The sequence below is a fragment of the Orcinus orca genome, chromosome 13 (genome assembly GCF_937001465.1).
Source record: "Orcinus orca chromosome 13, mOrcOrc1.1, whole genome shotgun sequence".
Lineage (NCBI taxonomy): Eukaryota > Metazoa > Chordata > Mammalia > Artiodactyla > Delphinidae > Orcinus > Orcinus orca.
Window position 1 is genome coordinate 32513075 of NC_064571.1, and position 25348 is coordinate 32538422.

At 46.7% G+C, this 25348-nt stretch overlaps 1 long non-coding RNA gene and 1 pseudogene across 2 annotated transcripts in view; one reads left to right on the forward strand and one right to left on the reverse strand.

Moving 5' to 3' along the window:
* The window catches only part of LOC117195588 (uncharacterized), a 37097-nt gene extending 15641 nt beyond the window's left edge, over positions 1 to 21456 (forward strand). Inside the window, exons 3-5 of one of the 2 annotated variants that reach the window (XR_004475328.2) lie at positions 4594 to 4747; positions 17202 to 17255; positions 18544 to 21456. This is a non-coding gene — a long non-coding RNA (uncharacterized LOC117195588). The remainder of the gene's footprint in view (positions 1 to 4593; positions 4748 to 17201; positions 17256 to 18543) is intronic. The other variant, XR_004475327.2, reaches the window with a different exon arrangement.
* Positions 15038 to 16155, reverse strand: LOC117195587 (histone deacetylase complex subunit SAP25-like; annotated as a pseudogene).
* Positions 21457 to 25348: the final 3892 nt, after the last annotated feature.

Here is a 25348-nt window from a genome sequence, read left to right on the forward strand (position 1 = left end):
AAAGTGATAGGTGAGAAGTGGATTTATTTAGAGAGAAACACACTTCACAGACAGAATGGGGGCCACCTCAGAAGGCAAGAGCGGCCTTGGGAGAAACACACTCCACAGACAGAGTGTGGGCCATCTCAGAAGGTGAGAAAGGCCCCTATTAATTTTTTTTTAATATTCCTATTTATTTGATTTGGAATGTGGTCATCCAGTTTTAAATTTTATTAGAGGGTTCCTTTAGGTTAAACAATATTTAAGGCTGTATTATTATAATTATGACATTAACAAATGAAACATCAAGTTTTGTCTTCTCTTCATGTAAGATAGAAGATTTATTTCCCATCCTCACCTCTTCCTCTCTTTGTTGAATCTGGTATTATAAATTTTAGCCTCTGTGAAGAATTTAGGGACCTCTCACTACCCCTCCCTTCCTGGAACGAAAAGGATTCCTGAGGAAGGCTACTGGGCCATGGTGCCTACAGTTGCAGTTTCTGGTGTGACGAACAAAGGAATTCAAAGCTCAGAATTCTTCTTGCCTAGGATTTTGTCCTTTTTGGTATATATAGCCTTGCAGAGCCTCTCAGCCTCCTGCCTCAGATGCAGTGGAAGGGACAGGGGCCTCCTTAGGGAGGCCTTTCTTGCTGCTTCTCCTTAGAAAGGGAAAATTACCTGAGTGGCCTAGGAAGGCGAGGGTTATTAGAGCTGCCCTAGGTCTTGGGAGGAAACCTGCTCCTTGCATTTGTCCTTACTTCTCCTTTGGAGAAGCCTCTCAGCTGGTTTTAGGCACCCACCACCCGAGGTGAAAGGAATCCTTGAAACTGACACCTTAGTTTTGCCTAGTTCCCTGGCGGTTGAAGCTCCAGAACTCCAGCCTGGAAACAGTAGGAATTCTATTGCAGGGTGGCACAAGGACTTACATATAACCCCTTTGTCCTTCTTTGGGTCAGAAGCACTGTGTTCCTTAATCACATTCTCAGTGTCAGTAGACCCCAATATGGGTGTATGGGAATTGGTTTAGACTTGTAATGTAGGCTTTTCTCTGAGCTGGAGAGTTCACATAGAGCGATGTAATAGAAACTTATTTAAAACCAAAACTGACTACAGCCAGTTCTGTTCTAAAAAGGGTAGTACAATTCATATTCTTAGGGGAAAAAAGCATTCCACCACAGAATGGTAGTGGTGAGAGAGTGAAAGTTCAAAACTTAAACTTCTTTATGTTCCATAGTGCTGGTCAGAGTGGAACCTGGAGTAGGTGGTTCATAGTGGGCTGACTCTAGCTATGGGTTGTTGGGTGTCAGAGGTAGGGGGATGGAGAGCTAAGTTGCTCTGAATAATATGAGGGGAATTTAGTTTCCTGAGGGAAGGGGAGACCCCTCCCAAATGAGAGAAGTGTCTGGAGAGGGTGAAGGAGCCAAGCAACATGGTAATATAAAACCCATCTGTCTTTTCATAACTTTAGGAAAGGCTGATGAACACATAGTGTTTTGATGGAGTTGGTATATGTGTATATTTTTCTTTTTGGTAAAGCATGGAGAAAGGGAAACAAGTCCCATATCTGGGATAACTCAGCAGAGGGAAGAGACCAGCTTCAGGAGGTGAGATGTGAGTGAGATTAAAAGTCCAGCAGGAGCTGGAGCCAGAGCCAGAAGGGACTGCTAAGAGTATTAGCTGCTGGGAATTTGCAGAAATTGCAAAAGGCTATTGGATAGGGGGATCCAGGCACTTCTGTAACATGCCCAAGGTGCAGGTGGTTGCAGCTAACATATGATTGCTGTAGTGCTGTGTAACTCACAGACTGTTTAACAGTGATCCACCCCCACCCCCGCCCCAAGCTCTTTCTGATGGAGGTCTGTTTGTTGGATGCTCCAGGAACTGTCCTGATACTCCCCTTTCCGCCCAAGGAAAGCCATTTTCAGTTTAGACTCCAAAAGGGAAACAAAACTTGCCAACAAAGGGCTTGTCTTTCACTTCCTTTCCTGTAATTTACACAGACCCTGAGGATGCTTGTTACAGCCGGAGAGCTGTGGTCTCCCCAGACACGCCAGCCCTGTGTAGGGAGTGAAGGGAGGTAGGAAAAGTTTTGCACGAGGTATTGGGACTTGAAGACAGCTCTGAGCAAGTACCTAAACAAATATTAAGGCTCCAGTGAGGGCCCTAAAGACGCCAAGTCTCCGTGTAGCTGGATTGGGAACAGGGCAAATCTACCCAGTGCCACACTAAATAAGCACTCTTTTTTTTTTGCAGTACGCGGGCCTCTCACTGTTGTGGCCTCTCCCGTTGCGGAGCACAGGCTCCGGACGTGCAGGCTCAGCAGCCATGGCTCACGGGCCTAGCCGCTCCGCAGCATGTGGGATCTTCCCGGACTGGGGCATGAACCCGTGTCCCCTGCATTGGCAGGCGGACTCTCAACCACTGCGTCACCAGGGAAGCCCTAAATAAGCACTCTTGCTCATTCCTTAAGGAGGAAGACTCAGTTGATGGAAGAACCTATTGTTTAGTCTTAACATCCACTGTAATTCCAAACTTTGAAGACAGTAGAGATGAGTGGGCTTTCACTGCCCAGCATCATTCTCCCGTCTTAGATAAGAGCACCTTGATTCACTCTGAGGGACCACCTCCTTCCTACTCTCAGATCAGGTTCTGGTGTAGTAAAGTCCATCCTTTGGTTCTAGATGGAGGACACATGACTGTGCCAGTCAGAGAATGGCAGTTAGCATGGGCATGGTCTGAAATTCAGGCCAGTCAGGACTCTGGACTTTCACTGGAACTGTTAAGTAGTGAATTCTCATTTCTTTTCCAACTGGATTGCCAATCCTGTAGAATGTACGTAATCCTGAGGCTGCTGGTGACCAGGGGGAGTTCTGAAGCCAACACAGATGAAAACTGAGCTGCAAGATCGAAAGAGATGGAGACTAAATGACATCTTTTGAGCACCAGGATCTAACCATACCTTAAGCTAGTCTAACTCTGGATGTCTCTTTTACATGGGTCTAGGCTTTCCCTTTTTTTTTTCCTTTTGAAAGTGTGATTTGGATTTTTGTCATCTGCAGCCGGTTGAGTGCTAATTCAGGTCATCATGAATTATATATAGTTCTCACTGTAAAGTGTGGTTTGGCTTTTCTTAACAGACAGTTTTGTCCTAAAGCACTAAATTGTAAGTTTGCTCTATGAAGCAGATGAGACCATAAAGAACCTAGTATCATCCTCTCTACATAGAAAAAAAGTAATTTTTTTTGAAGTAAATATTAACTACAGGAAGTAAGGAGGGAGGGAGGAAGGGGAATGGGAAGGAAGATAGGGTGCTGAATTAAAAGAACCCTGAAGTCCGTAGGTATCTAGGAACCCTCAGACCCTATCAGGTCTTCCTGTTCTAAATGCCCCTAGTGCCCTATACTTTTACCTAACCCTTCATCATAGTTAGTAATGATATGTTTATGTAATATTTTGATTAATGTCTGTCTTCCTCACTGACCTGGCAGTTCCACTAGGGCAGTGATTTTACTCAATGCTATATCCCCACAACTAGTTCAGCGTGTGGCATTCAGCAAACGTTTATTGAATGAATTGTCACATATAGTTACCCAGATTGGACTGACCCTCCTTGATTATTGGGGTTAAGATTGTGGCAGAATTGGCAAAATCAGGGAAAGCTGTCCCTGTCACCTTTGTATCTCCTATACTACCCACACCCCCAACACATATACAGAGAATTTTTGTCTTAATGAGTTAGTTAAATCAAACCTCTAGTGCTATATTGTTATAAGGTCATTTTATTGAGGAATTAAATAGTGTGGTTGTTGACTTAATATGTGGAAAGCCTTGCAGAGGAGTGGGTCAGATCTGTGTGATTAACAAGCAGTCTTCCTTGCTCCTTTGTCTTTATAAAATGGTCTATTTAACTGAGATAGTCCACCCTCACTCAGGCTTGCCCAGAAATGTGTTGGAGGCTGTAGGAAAGCCCAGGAAGTCGATGAGGGAGAGGTTGGGGATGCTGGAGACTTGACTCTCTAGCAAGAAACAGACGCAGTAAAAAGTGGCCCCTGGGAAGAGAGGGGGCGGATATCCTGAAGCTCACTCCTTCCTCCCTCCTGCTCTGGGCTGGGCCCAGCAGGAGCTCCAGTACACCATCCCACCCCCTGACTCGCCACACAAAGCATCCTCCTCCCAGATGAAGCTGTGGTTCATCCCTTCCCCCAGCCTGCTTTCCCTGAGATGGGGAGAGTGTTTCCCAAGGCCCACGTGACTTCCACTGGCAAGTGACGACTACAGACGGTTTACCAGTCAGTAAAACTGCCAAAGGCTTTTGTGCTGTAATAATCCTTTTCCTGTTTAAAACTCTGGGGATTTTCTACTGTTGCCAGTAGTTTTTCAAGTCAGCAATTACAGCGTAGATTATGTAATGGCTAGGTATTAAAAATAGAAAAGACCAGAGTTTGCATCTATTTTAACCAAATCAAGAGCAAAGGGAGGGGAAAGGAGGAGAGGGAGAGACCAGAGGAGGAGGGAAAAAGAAATTACGTGACAAGAAGCAGTGAGATCTCATCATGTGACTGGACAATCAGCCCACAATTTATTCTGCCCTTTTCCTGCCTTTCTTGGCCCCAGCTCCTGCACTTCCATCCAAGGCCTCCACAAGGGAGGGGACCCTGCCGAGAATTCTGAGGACTCAAGACCCTCTTGGATATTCCTCAGCTCAGCCTTGGGGTGTTTGCCTGCCCCTGACAAGCAGAGTGACTAAGACGGGAAGGAATTGAATTTGGTATTCTCCCCCAACCCCCCAAGTCCAGGACTCTTGTGTCTTGGTTTCTAAGGTCTTAGCGCTCTGATTGTTTCTCTTGTTGCAGTGTTACCGTCAAGGGGTGGTTTACGGGGGAGTCTTTAGCATCCCAGATCTCTATCAATCCCTTGCCAAAGCCGCCCCAAATAAATATTCAGTGTAATTAAAAACCCTGTATTCACTATGAAAAATGGCTTTAGATACTCTCAACCCTCCCACTTCCCCACCCCCACTCCTCTTCCCACTGGATTGCTACCTCTAAGCCTTTAATCTAGGAATTCAAGGCCTACCACTGGTTTGTTCTTTTGTGACTTCTCACTAATCCCCCACCCCTACCCTGAATCAAGAGGTCTTTTTGTTTTCCTAGAGACCTATTGAGTTACTTTAAGGACCTCTAATGGTGAAATTTTAGGTGCCAGGTGTGTCTGGAGCAGGGAGGATATTTTTGTTATTTTACAACTTATTTTATTTATTTGGCTGCGTTGGGTCTTCATTGCTGTGCGCGAGCTTTCTCTAATTGCAGCGTACGGGAGCTACTCTTCATTGCGGTGTGCAGGCTTCTCGTTGCGGTGGCTTCTCTTGTTGCGGAGCACAGGCTGTAGGCGCATGGGCTTCAGTAGTTGCGGCACGTGAGCTCAGTAGTTGTGACGCACGGGCTTAGTTGCTCTGCGGCATGTGGAATCATCCCAGGCCAGCGCTCAAACCCGTATCCCCTGCATTGGCAGGTGGATTCTTAACCACTGTGCCACCAGGGAAATTCTTCATACCTGCTTCTGTATTCAGTCTGTTGTGATATCTTGCTTTGGTTGGAGTAGATCAATAAAATTCGGCTTCATACAGATTTGTAGTTGGAAAAAGTAGGAGTATTTTATTTTATTTTATTTTAAATTTATTTTATTTTATTATTTATTTGGTTGCACCAGGTCTTAGTTGCGACAGGCGGGCTCCTTAGTTGTGGCTCACCAACTCCTTAGTTGCAGCACGTGGGCTCCTTAGTTGCAGCTCCAGGGCTCCTTTGTTCCGGCTCCAGGGCTCCTTTAGTTGTGGCTTGCCAGCTCAGTAGGAGTACTTTAATAGCCTTTTCAGATAATTGTGGATATCTTCTTTGATATGTCACCAAAACTGGACAGATGGCAGTTTCTGAAAGGTTAGTTGCAATGTGAGATCTGAAACCATATCAATGAATTTCTCATAGTCAGCTGTGTTAAATTCCATTGGTTTTGGGCTTCCCTGGTGGCGCAGTGGTTGAGAGTCTGCCTGCCGATGCAGGGGACACAGGTTCATGCCCTGGTCTGGGAAGATCCCACATGCCGCAGAGCGGCTGGGCCCATGAGCCATGGCCGCTGAGCCTGCGCGTCCAAAGCCTGTGCTCCACAACAGGAGAGGCCACAACAGTGAGAGGCCCGCGTACAGCAAAAAAAAAAAAAAAAATCCATTGGTTTGTCTTGCACTTTGAATAGGCCTTTTATTCATGACTGATTTTGTAACATCATGCATTGGTCATTGGAAAATAATGGCTCAGTGATTTATGCAGATCTTCCAAATGTAGACACAGTTCAGTTCATAATACCACATTTGTTAATATTATCACTGATTTCATCACCAAGTCTAGGTATTGGGAAGCTGTCAGGCTCATCCTGATTTTCACTTGACAGCTCAAATTTTATGGTTGGTAAAAAAATACTATCAGTTTTTCTTGATTTGACGAGTTCACTTCATTCATTTTCAAGAACATGTCTGCTAAATACCCAAGTCTGAATTATCATAGTTTGTCAATTGTTCTTTCTAATAAAAATGGTGTTCCACAAAAAAAAGCAGGTAGTTTAGCTCTCAATGCAAACAATAACGTAAATGTATCCAGTACTTCAGTATGCAGCAGAAGTGCTTTGTGCAAGGCTAATAACAAGATATGCACTCAAGTGTCATGTTTTAATAAAATTAATGATTATTGCTCCATTATAGACATTCTTATGTGAAGTTGGCCTTTTTGTTAAAATATAAGTGCTTGGGGGTGAAGAATATGACTTCGTAGATTTGCGTTAAGGCCCCAGCAGTTTTATCTACTGTTGCTTTTGTACTAGTGCAAATGTTAACAAAGTGAATACTCTAGAAAGTCTTGGTATTATTATAAAAATAGTCTTTACTTCTCTGACCACCCTGGAAGGGTCTTCGGGACCCCCCAGGAGTCCAGAGATCATAATTGATCTATGTGATCATGGGCAATGATAGCTTGTGGGCTCGAACACCTCAGTCAGCCTACCTGTGCCTCAGTTTTCTCAACTGTAAGGAGGGGCCTGGGTGGGTTTTCAGTTTCTCCACATTGTTGGACCCTGTTCGCTAGTTCTTGAAGCCCCTTCTCCCCCAGCAGCTGTGCTACTGCTCTCTTTTCTCTCTTCCTCTCTCATGTCTCCTTTTCTCTCTAAGGCTCCTCCTCAGCCCACTTCCTATAGGTGGGTGTCCTCCTTGTTTCACCTGCTCCTTCGCTCCTTGGGTGATCTTATCCCCTCCCTGGTCTTTAACCATCACCCGCAGGCTGAAAGCTTCCAAATCTCTATCTTTAGTCCAGATATCTGTCCTGGGCTCCGGTTCTGTGATTTAAGCTGCCCCTGGTACCTCTCCACCTGTATGCCCTATAGGCATGTCACAGTCAACATGTCTAAACTGATTGCGTCATCTTCCTCCACACATAGCCAGTCCTGGTTCATCGTTCATCCACCTAACTAGTTAAGTCAGAAGCCCAGGAACTCCCCTTATCTGGCCCCCTTACTTCCATCATCTAATCACCCAGACCTATCAGTTCTGCCCCCTAAATATTTTCCCAAGCACTCCCTGCTCTCCAGTTCCGCCACCACTGCCTAGGACCGGGCCCTCATCATTTCTCACTCAAACTATTGCAAGAACCCTCTCCCTGATCCCCTGTCCTCCCTTTCCAACCTATACTTTACAGCTCAGGCTGGAAATCTCAAGATACCTTCTCACAGGTTTTTGGGTTTTTTTTCATTAAATAAATACATATTGTGTTCTTACTATGCCAGGCACTGTGCAGGCTGCTGGGGATACAACACAGAACACAACAGACAACAGTCCCTGGCCTCCAGCACTCACAGTGTATGAGAGAAAAAAAATACAGGACACAGGGAATCATGACACAGTGTGATAGAGAGAAACGGGGCGGTGCTTGGGAACCCCTAGAAGCCTTAACTGAGGGTTAGCTAAGTCCAAGGGGTGGCCAGGGAACACTTCCTGAAGGAAGCAACACTCAGACTGCACAACTGGGTGGGAGTTAGCTAGAAGTGGCGGGAGTGTGGTGGTGAGAAAGCTTTCCTGGTAATTTGATCATCTCATTTCCCTGTTTAAAACGCCCTTTTGAGCTTCACCACTGCCTGTAGTATAAAGTCCAAATTCCTTACCATGAAACACAACCTTTGTGGCTTCATCTGCTCTTCCCCTGTATTCAGCCCAAGTTGCTTTCAGTTCCCCCAAATCCCGGCTCACTCTCTCACAGTTCCTGGCCTTTGCATACACACTTCCTCATGTCTTCCACCCTTCCCATCCTTTCTGAGTTACCAGTGTCAGCCGACTCAGGAGACCTTCTCTGACCTCTCGCACATAGGCTTTGTGGCTCCATCTCCTGTGCTGCCCACCTGTGCACACAGCTGGACTTGTGTGCATTTATCACATCATTAGAGCCCATCCAAGTATGTCTCTGACTCTTGCTCCTACCTGCCAGTGCAGGATCCCAGGTCCTGCCTAGTTCCCACTCGCTCACCCCATGAGCATTTTGGGCATCCCCGGGGTGTGTGTATCCCATGTGCTGGTGGATAAGGTTAGGCAGTTTAACCCCCTACCTCCTACCCCCACCCCTAGGTATCTTTTCCCCTCCTCCAGCTCTGCAACCTTTGCCCCTGACACACCCCATGGAGCTATCAGTTCTGCTGGACATTACCACACCCATCAGGCACCCCGCCCCTGCTAGGAGTCACTGACATTTTGGCATGAGGTCAGCCAGCTCCACTATCAGAGCAGGGCTGTGGGGCTTCTGGTGCCCCCATTGCCTTATAGAGCCATTGGCTTTGGCTCCACAGGTATGTCTAAATCACAGTTACCACCTTGGCTCAGAATTACCTCCTCCTTTCCACAGAGCAAAGCTTTTGTCTCTGGGTCAGCTCATTGTACCTATTTCCTTCTTCCTTTAGAAAGAGTTATTTCCCAACAGGCCTCCCAACCACTCATGAAGATAGCTTCCCAAGGTTCTGCCCACCAGCGGGCCAGACAAGTGTGACCTTCATCACCTTCCGTCTCCAGCCTGGAGGCAAAAAATGTATGGGTATTTATCTATTTAAAATAATAGATTATATAAGTAATACTGAATATAGCTTCATCATTAAAAAATCCAAGCAGTTCAGAAATACATAGAATAAAAAGGTAAAGCTCCTCTTCCACCCCTTCCCCTGTCTTAAAGCTTACACTACTGGTAGGTGCTGGTTGGTTAACTATTTGGTGGAAATGTTCAGACTTCTTGCTCTGCTTTTACACATGTGTATGGCTTGCATAATATTTGAAAAATTATCTCTTTTTTCCTCCCTGGATTTTCCCCTTTTCCACTCTCACATTCATGGAGCTTATTTCATCTTGAACCTGCTCTCCAGATTAGAAAATGGAATCCACCTTCAGGTGTCTCTGGCTTTTGTGTATCAAAAGCTTCCACAGGTAGGGAAACTTCAGGATTTGCAGAATAGCTCATCGAAGGAAAAGGATCCTCTTGCACAGTCTGAATACTTTGACTAGAAACAAGATGGAAGAAGGATTTCACCCGAAGTGGCAAGACCCCCAACTCTTTGCAGCCTTCCCATCCCCCAGACTGGTTGGGGGCAGGAGACACGGGAGAAAGATCTGTGGTCTCTGGAGTCCCACCCTGCCTTCAAGCAGCTCACCTGGGCAGGCAGGAGTAAGATCCCAGAGAGCGGTGGCCACATGGTGGGACCAAGCTGTAGGGATGCAGGTAGCCTGGTCCTAGATTCCTCGCTGCCCACAGTGGCACAGAGCAGCAGAGGCTGCTAGACCTGGCCTCAGCCACCTTCACAGCCCCTTCCTGTGTCCCATGTCTGGCACTTCTCAGGGTTCAGACACACCTAGAATTAAGTTGCCTGTTGGCAGGATGGAAACTTACCATAAACATTGAGTTGAGTTATAGAAACTAAAGTTTGGTTTCTTGCTCACCTGAATTTGTGAACTGAGATTTCTTCCTGTTGCTTGTACCATTCATATTTTGCCACTTGTGAAAAAGATTTCACAATGTATCTTAAAAATGTTTCCATAGAAGTAAATACAGATTTATTCTTTTTAAAAAACAATATTATTTTTTTAAAAATAAAGGCTCATAGTAGGAAATTCTAAAAATACTGAAGGAGAAAGCAGAAGTTCTCCAGTCATCCATTCCCATTCCCTAGGCATAATTACTGCTAACACCTTCTTGAGTGTTCTAGAAATTTCCTATGCAGATAAAGACATGTATTTATTTCTGTGTAGCTCTTTTTATATACAAATAATCTCAAACTACAGGTACTTATCTGCAACTCTTTTGATTCTTTATTTAACAATTTGACCTTTATTGTTAAATAAATTCTATTATTTAAGTAGATATAATTTGACTTTATTTCTTTCAGTGATGCCCAGTATTCCATAGAATGGATGTACCACATGTGTTTAACCAGTTGATTGGCCTAAATTTCCAGATTTTTAGCTATTACCAATTAAGGGCACAGTGAACATAATAATAGCTAGCATTTACTGATCACAGACATAGTTCTTAGTATATGGTAAGTCACATAACCCTTGTAACAGCCCAGTGAGATATAGGCCCTGTTATTGCCCCTGCTTCACAAATAAAGGGACTAAGCCACAAAGAGGTCAGTAACTTTCCCGTGGTCACATATGTGGTAGTACCAGGTCTGGAATTTGAATCAGGCGTCAGGTCCCAAGCCTAAACTTTAAATTAGTACACCACAGTCCCTGTGTATATGCTGTGTACCTGTGCTGAGATATCCATAGAATACATTTGTAGCAGTGCAGCTGCTGGGTCAAAATAAATGCATGTTAAACTTCAGTAGTGCTAAATGGTTAGGAGTTTATTTTATGAAGAGAGCAGCGTGCTTCTTTTCATAATCAAGTACAGAGCCCACTTGTTTCCTGAGAAGAGAAGGGCCCCACCTCTTGTGCCCAGAGACCTCACTAGGTAAGGGTGTTTTCTTTGCGGTGGCCAGGGCTTTAGCTCTGAATCCTATCTAGCCTTCTCCTCTCTGGGTTGGACTGCGCTCCCAGGAGTCTTGGTAACCATGCTTATGCCCTATTACTAAGGCCACAGCCACAAGCTGCCAGAGAATTCAGCCCCTGGACTCCTTTTCTTTCTGTACCCTGTTGGTCTCTCAAGGGCGAGGGTACTGAACAACTAGGAGACTGACCAGATTCCAGTTTCCTATTCTATCTGCAAGAAGAGAAAATGGCAGCCACCTAGAGAAACAGTTGGCTACTCTTTACTTCCCCACCTGAAGCTCCTACATCTAACTGCAAGGGACATCAATGTGGGGCTTCTAGGCCTGGATCCACCCCGGACCTGCACAGAAGTGGGAGGTCAGAGTATGTGGCATGGCTTCTCCATGGCAGTGGAGACAATGGAATCAACCTGATCTAACAATTCTACTTAAAGACTGTAACCTAAGGATAAAAATAAGGATGTGCACAGAGTCAGAATTATATATTGGCCAGCACTGTCAGTAACCTAAAGAGGCAGTAACAAGGGATTAGTTAAATGATGGTAGGTACACAGTGAAATACAAGAGATCCATTAGTTTACAGACAAAACTGTCTGCAACTTACCGCTATGTCAGTGGTTCTCAAACAGGGGTGATTTTGCCCCCATCTGCACCAGCATGGGATATTTAGCAACGTTTGGGGATGTTTTTGGGCATCACAACTTGGTGAGGGGGTTCGGTGGGGTGTGCTGCTGGCATCTAGTGGATAGGGAGAGGCCGAGGATGCTGCTAAACATCCTACAATGGATGCACAGGACAGCTGCTCACAAGAGTTATCCAGCCCAAAATGTCAGTAGTGTTGAGGTGAGAAATCCTGGGCCACAGGAGGGCAGACAGTGCCCAGCATGTGGCTGTCACCATGACACTCTCCGTTTTTGTTAACAGGGGCAAACACTTACGACTTATTCACCTGTAGCTTGCCACGTTTTAAGTGGTTTACACCCATTAACTCATTTAATCCTCACAACAAGTCTGTGAGGCAAGTTCCACTGTGATCATCCCATTTACAGATGAGGAACTGAGGCATAGGGCTGTAAAGTACTAGTTCAAGGTTCCCATGGTAGCAGTCAAAGCTTGGCCTCTCACAAGTACTCACGGCAAGTGCTCCAGGACTTCTCTCCTCTCTCTGCTTCTTCCAGAACCTTGGGAGCACCAGGGGTTGTTTATATCTGTACAAAGAGAAAAAAAAAAAAAGCAGTCAACTGGTCCTTCTCTTTGATTCTGACATTTCCAGTGGCTTTTGTATATTTTTCTTCAGAGGGTTTAACTGAAATGAGTACTGAGGGCAGAGATTATGGACAACCATGAAAATTTACTTGTTGAGTTTACACGAAAAAATCCTCCTGTCACTCCTGCAGTGGTCTCTTAGGACTCTTTCAGCCTCTGGGCCTACAGTCTGGGCAGCTTGGATAGTAGATTTGCTTAGACCTGAGAGCAAACTTTATCATCCAGGAGGACAAGAAGGAGCTGGTGAGTCCGTTTTGGGACACCAGGGACACTGGGCTGTTCTGACTAGGCCCATAGTTTGGATGAAGTGGGTACTTCTCCATAGGAGGCCTCCAACAGATGAGAAGTTGTAAATGGGGTGAGGATGGCAGAAGAAGTGGGAAGGGATCTGTTGGATCAAAGCCAACTTTTCACCAGAGGAAATACTTATTAATTATAGGATGCCATAGGATTGGCTTTGCCTCTGAGTGTGGGAGTAGTAAGCTGTGCTTTAAACAAACAGCCCCATCCCTCAGCAGTAATTAGCAGCAACAATAGGCATCTTCACAGGACCAGATTGACAGGTGGCTCACAACACACAGCCTCAAGCCTGGCCTGGAACCAGGCTTGGATGCTACACCTGTGGAGCCCGTCAGTCCATGCTTGGGCAGCCTAAGAGGCACCGGCACAGAAGTGACATACCCATTCTTGGGCCATTTGCTGGAAACTTGCTATGTACTAGGCACTGAGAGGAACACAAAAGAAATGTAAGACACAGACCATACCCACAGTCAAGAGAATCGAGGAGACAAGATTAAGTTTGGAAAGTTATAGTAGCACAGAAATATACATAACTGTCCCCCCATATCTGGGGATTGGTTCCAGGATCTTCCCCCCCCCCTTCACCCCTGGAGATACCAAAATTCATGGATGTTCAAGTCTCCCGTATAGAATGGTGTAGTATTTGCATATAAGTTATGCACATCCTCCCATATACCGGTTTCTTTTTTTTGGCCACGCTACGAGGCTTGCAGGATCTTAGTTCTCCAACCAGGGATTGAACCCGGGCCATGGCAGTGAAAGTGCCGAGTCCTAACCACTGGACCACCAGGGAATTCCAGTATACTTTAAATCATCTCTAGAGTACTTATAATAGTTAATGCAATGTAAAGGCTATTTAAATAGCTGTAAATACAGTGTAAATGCTATGTAAATAGTGGCTAGTGAGGGGGCAATTTCAAGTTTTGCTTTTTGGAACTTTATGGAATTTTTTTTTCTTGAATATTTTCAGTCCTTGGCTTGTTGAATTCACAGATAAGGAGGGCCAACTGTATATTACATATAAGGGATGTGGACCCTCAGAGCCAAATGGGAATTCTGGACCAGGTGACGGAAGGGAGAGAGGTCTGTATCACACTGGCATGTTTCTTGTAAAAGAAGTAGGAAACACAAAGAAGAATAAAGAAGAAAATGAATCATATTAACACTTGTCAGAGATATACATTGTTACTATTTTGGTTACATCCTTTAAGATCTTTCTTCTGTGCACATATATGGGTATAAACACACACATTTCATTACATAAATGGGTTCATATGCTCATGTGGTACATACTGTTCTTTGTCTTGCTTTTGATACTTAGCGATAAGTTGTGGACAGTTTTCCTTGTCAGTAAACTAAAGATCTCTTGTATTTCACTGTGTACCTACCATGATTTAACTAATCCCTTGTTATTGCCCCTTTAGGTTACTGACAGTGGTGGCCGATATATAATACCGACACTGTGCACATCCTATTTTTATGCTTAGGTTATAGTCTTTAAGTAGAATCAAAGAATATGCGCACTTTCAGCAGTTTTGGTACGTATTGCCCAATTGCCTCTCAGAAAGGATATATCAACTTAGGCTCTCCAGTCCTATGAGAGTGTCTCTTTCACTACATCCTTCCCAATACTAGGTATTATTATTATTTTTAACTGCAAATTTGATAAGCAAAATAGTGTTTCGTTGTTACTGCTTTATTTTTCTTTATTATTATTTTATCACTTGGACTTTTTTTTTTTATAGGCCAATTAGTCATTGGTAATTCTCTTGACAAATTGTTTGATTATGTACTTAGTTTTCAATTGGAATAGTCTTTTTTCGTTTTATTTGTGCAGTATTTTATTATTATTATTTAGTGTAGTTTATTCTTTTTGTCTTACTGATTGATAAGGGTACTTGATGAATATTCAGTCTATTAACTCTTTGTCTTTTTTATATTACAAATATTTTATCCTAGATTGTCATTTGCCATTTAGTTTTGTTCACTATTTAAGCATTTGTAAAAGTGAAATGTCCATGCAATCGAGGTAGTCTGTCTAGGCTTTCCGAACGACTGGGCTGGAGTGGCCATGACTGGGAGCAGGGAGGCCCATTGGTGGCCCCTGCACTGGTACCAAGGTGGCAAGACGAGGCCCACAGTCAGGGCCAGGCTGGAGAGGATGGAGCTGTGCAGTTCAAGACAGAGTAGAGGTGATCAAGATGTGGTGATCTTGAGTGGGGGAGTGAAGAAGGACGTAGAGGAGTCTGGGGTGACTCACAGGGTGCTGACCTGTATGGCAGAGTGAGCAGGTGGAGGAAGAACCAGAATCGGGAATACAGGAAGAAAGGGGCTAGGGGTCAGGCGCAGAGACTGTTGGGATTGTTGGTGGAGTCTCCTGGTAGAGAGAACTCTTTGGTGTTTGAATCTGTAGGCCTGGCCTTGCTTCTGTCTTTGTGTCAAGCTCGGAGAGGCTTTCTCTGCTACAGAATTATAGATTTAAATAAATTCTCTTTTAATACTTTGTTTCATCTGTTTTTTTAGGATTTTTTTTTTTTTTGCAAACCAACACTGTTTTATGGTCAACAGAACCTGCCTGGGGAAGTAGGGGGCCCACTCTGCCCCCGGAGGGGCTATGGACCTTGGTTGTCTGGGGCCCGTGGGAGAGATGGGTCTGTGCAGTGAGAACAGCTCTGGCCACCACTGGCACCTGGGTGGTCAGAGACAGGGTCTGGGGGGCCAGCAGGGGGCATGGGAGCCCCCGGGGAGCTGGGTCTTGGCTCCCCCTGGCTCATCTGCAGGAGGCCAGTGAGGGCTATCAGCTCAGGCCCACTGAGCCAGGCGGTGGAGCAGCCAGAGGATGGGATGGGGAGGACCCAGGGGGACATTACTGGGGGTGGGAGCAGCAGTTTCAGAGAGCCCATCACCTGCTGGGGGCCCTGAGACAGGTGCAGGGGAGCATGCTGCCCACAGGGCAGCGGAGGGTCAGAAAGAAAGACGTCTTCACAGCGTGTCACTGGGAACCCTGCATCCCTGGGTGCCTGCTCTCCACTCTGATGTCCTGCTGGATGGGCCTGAGGCCTCTGCCTGAGGCTGCCTTGTACAGAGGCCAGAATGAGGGATGGCATGAGGTCCAGCCTGAGAAGGAGGTGCCTGACCCGCAGCTGGGTCCCCACACCAGCCGAGGATGCCAGCAGGGTCATCTTTGACGGGGCCACCTCCCAGGTCGTCTGTGGGGAGTGGGGAACTGGGGCTCCCGGGGACCACTCGGCAGCCAGGCCTGGGGGCGGCCAAGGCAGCAGCTGCTCTTTCCGGTCCAGGAAGGCCTTCGGGACCAGGGCTGAAGGCTGTCCTGTGGGGTGTTCTTGGTTCCCCCAGGGCTTCCTCTCCAGAGTCCCAGGCCTGGCACCTGCTCTTCACCCGCACCCCACCGCCAGGAGGTCCAGGGCAACATGCCACATCCAGGGGGAGGGCAGGGCAGGGCCCTGCGCCACCCGGCCCGCCTGCCAGGCCCCTCCCGGCTCCCACTCGGGCCCAGCTTCCCTCAGCGGCCCGTGCTGGCCTGTGCACCCCTGCGAGCCCAGGTTGCGGCCCACCTCACAGGCTTTACATTTAAATGTGGATGGAATTTGTCATATTTTGGTGATTGTGAGTTAAAGATTTAACTTTTTTTCCCCTAAGTGACTAATGATTAAAACATCCATCCTTGCTCTCGTGATCTGAAATAACACCTGTGTCTTACAGTATATTTCCATGTATATACCTGAGTCTGCTCTAGAATTCTCTGGTGTGTTCCACTGAATTGTCTGCTCCTGCACCAGCACCGTTCTGATCACATTTTCTTTAAATATATCTAATAGGTGCTAGGGTAAGGTGTACTTCACACTTTTTTTCCTCAGAATTTCCTTTGTTCTTTTAGGATGGACTGCAAAATCATTGTAAGCCCTGCTCCCTTGGACTGCACAGTGGGAGCTGAAAACACGGGTGACCCCATTGGGACCCTTTGTATTCATAAGCACCAAATATACCAGGAACTGGGTTTGGTGAGCCTGGACTTTCTTCTTGATACAGAAATCACATGGGGCCTCTTTAGGAAGAAGCCCCTCACTGCCATTGACTTGGGGCATCGCCCAGTCTCTGGCCCAAAGACAGTCCTGTGGACCCTCAAGCCCCTATGTCCTTGTTGCTGTGGCTGTTACAGCACCCAGCCATATGCTCCCCACTGTAACCAAGCCAGCCTATACTGGGGTTTTATTCTCCATCTTGCAGGGAATCCTGTCTCTAGCCTGTGCCCTCAGTGTGCTCTCCAAGCCTGCTGTCCTCTAATGATTTTCTGTAGGTTAGCTCTGAGGATCTTTTCTTTTCTTTTTTTTTTTTCCCCAATATTTATTTATTTGGCTGCCCAGGGTCTTAGTTGTGGCACACAACTTCATTGTGGCGTGCAGGATCTTTAGTTGCGGCCTGCAACTAAAGTTGCAGCATGCATGCGGGATCTAGTTCCCTGACCAGGGATCGAACCCGGGCCCCCTGCATCGGGAGCATGGAGTCTTAACCGCTGGAACACCAGGGAAGTCCCTGGGGATCTTTTCTTAATCTGTTCTTAAATGTGTTTCTTCTAGAGAATTCATAATTGGCAGCATTGTGATGGCTTCTTCCTAGTTTCTTCTGTGCATGTAAGTTTTTCCCTATTTCTCATTTGCTAGGCTTTTTCTTATTTAAGTGACTTTTTCAGGGTCTTTTTTATTGAGGAGTCATGAACATACCATAAAGTCACAAATCCTAAGCATACATCTCAGTGAGTTTTTATATATGTGTACACTGTGGATCCACCACCCTGATCAAGATAGGTATTTTAGAGTTAAGAAGCTGTTGGTGGGAGGTTGGGTAGAGAGGGAAGTCATGAGTGTGTCCCCAAGTTGCCATCTTTTTCTAGAACTGCCTTTAAAGAGTGTTAAGGAGGGAGCCACATACCAAGTCTATACGGTATGTGGAGAGCAGAATGGTTAGGAGTGATGGGTCATGTTTTGGTCCTCCCCCTTCCTAGCCATGGGACTTTTGTGCCTCAGTTTCAACAGTTGTAAAATGGGAGTAGATGATAGCTCTTACCTCACAAGGTTGTCATGAAGATTATACAAGGAAGTACATGTAAGTGCACAAAAAATGTTAATTGTTGTTTTTTTTGTTATTAATAATGAGGAGGAGGCAGTAGTTCTTAATGAAGGGCACACATCAGAATCACCTGGGGCACTTTTGCAAAATATACATTCTCAACCTGGCCAGAGGTACTGAGTCAGAATCTAGATTTTAAACACCTCCCCAAGTCATCGTGTTGCTTATCTTGGTTAAGAACCACTGGGCTGGAGGTGGCCATGACAGGCTGCAGGAAGATCAGTGGGTGGCCCCTGCGCTAGTGAGGGCTGGAGGATTGAGCTGTGCAGATTCAAGGCAGAGTGGAGAGGTGGCCAAGATGATGACCTTGGGTGGGGAGCAAGGAGGGAGGGGGAGGAGTCTGGGGTGACTCACGGGGTGCTGACCTGAATGGCGGCTTGAGTAGGTGGAGGATGAGCCAGAATTGAGACTATCGGGAGGGGGTGGGCAGTGGGCCAGAGACTGTCATAATTGTCCTTGGGGCTATTGAGTGGAGGCTTCTGGTGGAAGCACCAGGTTAGTATTTGGATCTGTAGGCCTGAGCCTTTGGTGATTTTCAGGGAGTCATCACTGTGAAGGAGGTAGATAAGCCACGGGTCTAGTCGTAGAGTGAGTGTAGAAGGCGGGAGAGGGCCAAGTTCACAAGCATCCACCTCTGGGAAGGCCTGCGTCCACTACTTCCTCCCTCCTTAGAGACAGAAGCACTTATTTCTCGTGTATTAGTAGCCCCCTTGCTGAGGACTGTTGGGGAGTAAAATCAGTCTTCTCACTTGAAGATGAATAATAACTACGGGTCACTTCCTTTCCTCACAGGTCTCAAGGGTTTCCACATCTGCAGACGGAAGAGCTTAATCCTCCATCAGTATCCTCCGACAGCACATTCAGTTGGGGGCAGTGTCTTATCTTCCGACGTCTGTTCACCCTCATGCTTCACACGTACTCTGCCACTGATGGTTTCTTAGACTCTGGCTTTCTTCAGGCCCTTGATATCAACCAGTTACCCTTTGGTAAGAGATTAAGCCATTCCACTACTCTCCCAGAGGCATTTGCATTTAGAACTACAGGTATAATAGAAATAATGGAAGATGTTGCATTCCTGAGGGAAGGCGATCCTGGAATGTATTATTCATTTGCTCATTCTAGAACATCCCATCCTTCTGCCCTGCCACCCCCTCTCTCTATTCCTGCTCGTGCCTTGGTAAACCCTACTTCCTCCAAGAAGACTTCCCCGACTCCTGTCCCTTCCAGGTGAGGCCAGTTTTAGGGCTCTGAACAGATTCCATTTGGCTTCCCAGTTGAGGGTGGAGGTGGCAGGGATGGATCTCAGGAAGATGTAGCTGCAGGATGGATGTGCATTAGGTCTCTGCATTTCAAACTTCCAGTGAAAAATATATCTTATGTCCCAACTACCGCACACACCTACATACAGATATATAAAACTGAAACAAAAATTTTGTAAAAATAACACTCACTATGTGTGATGCATTTGGATATTTTCTGTTCTATTTATTTTTTAAAGGAAAATGCTGGTTATAACCCATTGAATTGATTTCACAGCCCAGTAATGGGTCACAACCCACAGGGTGAAAAATGCAGAGTGAGATCATTACTGCTCAGAACAACTCTGAACACAGCCAAGGGGCCCTGTGCCGATGTTGCCCTTTGGGTGCCTCGAAGAGCTTGCAGATGATGGCACTGGCAGTGGTGTGGTCCACCTGGTGGTGCTCTGCTTTCTCCGTGGAGTCTCCTTTCAGGGCCCCAGTTGGTTGTGCCATGAAGTGGCCACAGATGCTTTCTCCGTGCTGTGGAAGGAGGTTGAAGTCTACAAAGCACTCCATACACCCCTCAGAAAGATGCTGGCTCAGTGTGAAGTGTCACAAGGCTGTATACCTCACCCCATTTGATGAGGCTCCTCATGGAGACAAAGCTTCCAGGCCCCGTGGGGCTCACTGGTGCTGCTCACCTGGGAGGGCTAATGGATAACAAATAGAACAAAAGCAAAACAGGGAGCTCTTGCCTGCAGCATCACAGTGACAGAAACATCTCCTGGTTAGAGGATGGATGATAAATATACATAATGAACATTCCAGGGGGCAGTGAGTCTTGGAGCCCCATCTCCCTTCGGAACTGGAAGTTACTGAAAACCGAACCCACAGAAATAGCTACCTCAAAACCCCTGCATTTAAGCCAGGTGTTTTATCCCTCTGAGATCCTCAAAGCCTGTTGACATTTACTTAGTACACTTTTCTAAGAAAAGTGGCTATCTGATGTCTCAACCCACTGCAGAAGAAAATTGCCTGGAAGGGTGGTGGTAGGTCTTTTCCAGAGAGAGACATGTAGATAACAGGAAAGTAAAAGCCATGGGGAAGGATAGAGAAACAGTAAGAAGGGGACACAATCATGTTATTATCTAGTTCCTTAGGGAATGTTCCTAATGACCACTTATGTGGGGAAAGGACATTTTTTAAAGCATTAGAGAGCAGTGGACCACATTTTAGCAAGATTTCACTTTAAAGTGGTTGGGCATTGAAGTTTCACTTTTCAGGAAAAGTATTCATGAGAACCTCAGTGATTCTGCATAAATTAGGTGCTGTTGAACTGCCCCTGATTAGGACTAGTCATGGGTTTGAGGCATGCTGTAATCTCAGGTTCACGGGCAAGTCCTCCCCACCCAGCCCTAGTCAGTCTCATAGCCTGAAACCCCTCCATTACTGTTACTGTTGGGTTCCGTTCACCTGTGTGAATCTGTGAATAAATTCTTTCCAATCTGAAAGCTTCTTGATAGTGGCTCCCGGATATTCTGAAGGTAGATGTAGAGAGAGAACTCTGATCTGGACCCCACCTGAGGATGGGGTGGCCTAAATGACCAGAGAGCAGGACAAAACCACTGGGATTTGGACTATGGTGAGCTTTTAGGGAGCAGTGGGGGGCAGGCTTGGAAGCCGAGTTCCACCCTTTTCACTGCTTTCACTACTTGAGGACAGCCCACTCACTGAGACAGAGCCAGGTCTCTGTTTCTTCCATAGCCTGTCCCCTCGCGGCTCACTGGCCACCTGATCCCCAGATCTGCTTCTGTGAGTTACCCTGAGTGACTGCAGGGGTGCTCCAATAAGTAAGGGGACCTCAAAGAAAAGCCAGCTGTTTCTGAGACAAAGATCATTTATTCCATATTGTCTGAGAAAGCAACCTTTAAGTAGAAGGCAGTGGGGTTGGTGGTGTGTCACACCACCAGGAGGTTTCTGTCTTAACAGTAGATTGCTACATAGTATGCATGCATAATACATTACAGTTCTAGTATTGATATTTCCAAATGCCCTGTGACTACAAAATGATGAAATTTCTCCCCGGGGGAGAATGACAACAATAAACTAAAGTAACAATACCAAAAGTCTCTGAAAAGATCTCAGGGGTTTGCGGGACTTCGGTGGTGGCGCGGTGGTTAAGAATCCGCCTGCCAGTGCAGGAGACATGGGTTTGGGCCCTGGTCTGGGAAGATCCCACATTCCACGGAGCAAGTATGCTCGTGTGCCACAACTACTGAGCCTGTGCTCTACAGCCCATGAGCCACAACTACTGAGCCTGCGCGCCCAGAGCCCGTGCTCCTCGAGAAGAGAAGCCACCGCAATGAGAAGCCAGTGCACTGCAACGAAGAGTAGCCCCCGCTCGCCACAACTAGAGAAAGCCCATGCGCAGCAACGAAGACCCGATGCATCCAAAAATAAAAATAAGTTAATTAAAAAAAAAAGATTTAAGGGGCTTTGGCCAGAAATGGATTGGGGCTTGGTGTGGTGGTTCTGAGAAGCTGCCTAATGGAATTCTTTTTTTTTTTGGTAGGAATATAATGTGAAGGGTAGAGAAAAACCACTCGAGCTTAAGCACTCTAACTAGTGGAAATTAGATTCTGATGATGAAATCACAAATGATTTTAACAGGGAGAAGAAAGGGCATCAGCAAAAGAAGACCAACGAGCTTAAATTTTCAATGAACCTACTGTTTTCTCACATGTACACGGGATACCTGGTGTGTGATACACCCATGTCAGAACGTCCAGAAGGAGCAAAGTCCAGAATTAGAAGAGATTGTAAAGGAATCCCAACCAGCACAAAGGTTGCTTGTCTGCTTCCTTATTGAAGTCAAGAGGAGGAACAAGGCAGACAGGCCTTCTGCTGGGGGGAAGCACAGACTATTCGTGTCAGAGAGAAAAAAAGGGGGCCCAATTCCCATTTGCTTCCAACTCTGCCTCCCTTGAGAATAGCCCCCAAACTGAGGAGAAAAAGTAACATCATAGGGAATGAAATGAGGCTCCCGACAGTAGAGGAGATGTTAGTGGAACCCTCTTCCCGGGGGCAAAGACCGCTGTCACATTTCCCATCTAGGTTGACTCACGTCCCTGAATCAGTGCTTCCAGGGAGAGGCGGCCTAACTAGAGACAGATCCATTTATTAGTCCTAGATTTCAACATAGATAAGGAAACCGAAACCTGTCCTTTTCAGCAATTTTTAAAATTTAAATCAATAAAGACCCACTAGGTAGGCTTCTCTAAGCTAAAGATGACGTAGCTCTGGGAGGGACAAGTAAATGGCTTTGGGGTGACAAAGTCAGGATTTGAAAGTCTTATCAGGGTGGAAAAAGAGGAAATTTTATAAGGGAAAATTTAATATATTTGGGTTCAACAAATTTAATCATCCAAGTGCGTAATGGGGCTGCCTGAGATGGGCTTGTGGAGGGGCCTGAAGGGGCTGGTTTTCCACAGGCTCCTTGTGGACCAGGAGTGTGGGGCTCAAGAGAGCCCAGGCACACACCGGAGGTGCCAACCCAGAACAAAGGAGGGGGTGCAGCCCATTTCCACGCCCTGCTCCTTAGGACACGTGGCTGTCCAGTGTGGAGTGCAGGCTTCTGGGGACTAACAGAGAAGGAAACATTCAGGGCAGGCCATCAGGTTGGAGAGGGTCTGGGGACAGAGCAGTGGGTGAGGTGGCAAGGACCATCAGCTTTGGGAAGAGAGGTGAGCCCAGATACCTGAAGAGTCTCCTGAGAGTGAAAGGGGAAAATTCTCTATGTCCAGAGGGCGGCCCAAGTTAGAGGGAAGTAGGCCTAGGTTCTGCTTGAGGAAGACGCACTGTGTCTTCCCTGTCAATGGAGGGTTTGTATGGCCTTTGGATGGCCTCCCTGCCAGGGACATCTCAGAGGGGATGCCTAGCGAGGTGGCATGACTATTCTAAAGTTCCTTCCCAAGATGCTCCCTCTGCCACGGACGAGGAGTCCGCAGAGAGCACCTTTGCCCAGGCACTTTGGAGTAAGTAGCTGTACAAGGGCAAACTGAGGCTCCGGGTCCAAGTCCTGCTTTGGTCGCTTTGTGTGTTACCTTTGACTAGTTATTCTCTGCACCTTGGTCCCTTCATTAAAAATATGGATCATGGCAATAGTACACTCCTACCAGGACTTCTGTGAAGTTTAATTGAGTTAAAGAGAGTTAGAACTATTCCACAGCCTTGGTAAGGGCTGTGTACCAGATAGCTTCAGTGATGGTCATCCACTCATTGTCACCACCACCGCCACCTCTGCTGATTCATCACACAGTGCTGGAGGAGTAGAGATGAGCAGGTTGGCTCCCTGCCTTCAACAAGTCAAAGTCCAGTGTGGAAGGTGGAGGAGTGTCGCATGTGGGGATGGGGTTTGGGGGAGCCCAGGGCACGGCCACTGGCGGAAGGCTTGTGGGGCGGGGTGGCAGTCCAGGGCCTCCTTCCTCTGAGACCAGCTCCTGAAACCATGGCTTGGCTCCACAGCATTTCCAGGCATCCCAGGGCTGCTGTCTCGTCAGTCCAGTGCTCTCCCTGGCTGTTTGCTCTGGGGGTGGCTATGCACGAGGTGCCCCTTCTGCACCCCACCAAGTGCTAGGACTGGCCAGGCTGGCTTGGCAGGTCCAAGGGTATAGGAGTGCCACAGGGCCCCCCGGCACAGCTGGGGCCCGCAGACCCTATTCCTGAGCTGTAGGGCCCCAAACGCTAAAGCTCCCTGAGTGCCTCCTCTGTGCCCGGCACTGTGCTGGGTGTCCTCCTGCAGAGTCATGGCACGTCGTATGCCGGGAGACAGGTGGTATCAGTCATCCCCATTTTACAGCTAAGTAAACAGGCTGCGACATTAAGTGTCTTGTAAAGGGCAGGGCCAGGACTTGTACCGAAGATTTCCAAGGCCAAAATTGGGTGCCATTTCCATACCCCACCAGAGGTGACTCAGCCGAGAGCCCAGCCCTCGGGAGGAGTTGGAGCCAGAGGTCTGATAGCTGACTGCTCCAGCCCCGGGGAAGGGCCAGAAGGGCTCTGAGAGCCCTAGCCTTCTAGGCCTGTCTCCTGCTCCCCGAATCCCTGCCTCCTCATGAGATCCCCCTCACGAAGCCAGCGCCCGCCTGGGAAGTGCTCAGGGGACCCCATCTTGCAAAGTGGTCCCTGCCTGCTCACTCTTCATGGAAACATCTCTCAACCAGTGGTCATTTTGAAAAAGGAAGGCAGTGGTTTAGGGAAAAAACATGTTTTTAAGTAGTGGTGGCCTTTTTTTCCCCTAAAGACTTTTTTTTTTGAAGAACAGTTTCAGGTTCCCAACAAAATTAAGAGGAAGGGTTCCCACGTATCCCCTGCCTCCACACACACACAGCCTCCCCCAGCGTCAGCATCCCCCGCTGGACCCATGTGTTTGTTACAACTGATGAATCTATGTGGTGGCCTTTTCCCCACAGTTTTATCTGAACTTGCTTGAAATTGAAAACACATATTCTGTGTGAAGAGAATGTGTGGGAACCTGTGCCCGCCCTCCTGCCTCTTGACCCCCTTCTACCACCCCACCCAGATTCTGCAGAACCCGGATGTAGTTTACTCTGCAGAACCCGGATGTAGTTTTACTCTGAGTTTACTCCCCTGCTCTGAGGTGGGGAGAGTTAGCGCTACTCTTTGTTAAGGAGCTCTTCCCCAGATTGTGCCTCTAGAACCTAAGTTCCATGTGGCAGGTTTTTAAAAAAATTATGCAAAAGATACACAACACAAAATTGACCATTTTAACCATTTTTGAGTGTACAATTCAGTGGCATTAAGTACATTCATATTGTTCTGCAACCATCACCACCATCCGTTTCCAGAACTTTCGTTTGTTGTTTTTTTAACATCTTTATTGGAGTATAATTGCTTTACAATGGTGTGCCAGTTTCTGCTTTATAACAAAGTGAATCAGCTATACATATACATATGTTCCCATATCTCTTCCCTCTTGCATCTCCCTCCCTCCCACCCCTCTAGGTGGACACAAAACACCGAGCTGATCTCCCTGTGCTATGTGGCTGCTTCCCACTAGCTATCTATTTTACATTCAGTAGTGTATATATGTCCATGCCACTCTCTCACTTCATCCCAGCTTACCCTTCCCCCTCCCCGTGTCCTCAAGTCCATTCTCTACGTCTGCATCTTTATTCCTGTCCTGCCCCTAGGTTCTTCAGAACCATTTTTTCCCAGAAATTTTTTATTATCCCAAACTGAATCTCTCTACCCATTAAACAATAACTCCCTCTCTTCTCTTCCCCCAGATTCTGGTAACCACCGTCCTACTCTGTCTCTATGAATTTGTCTATTCT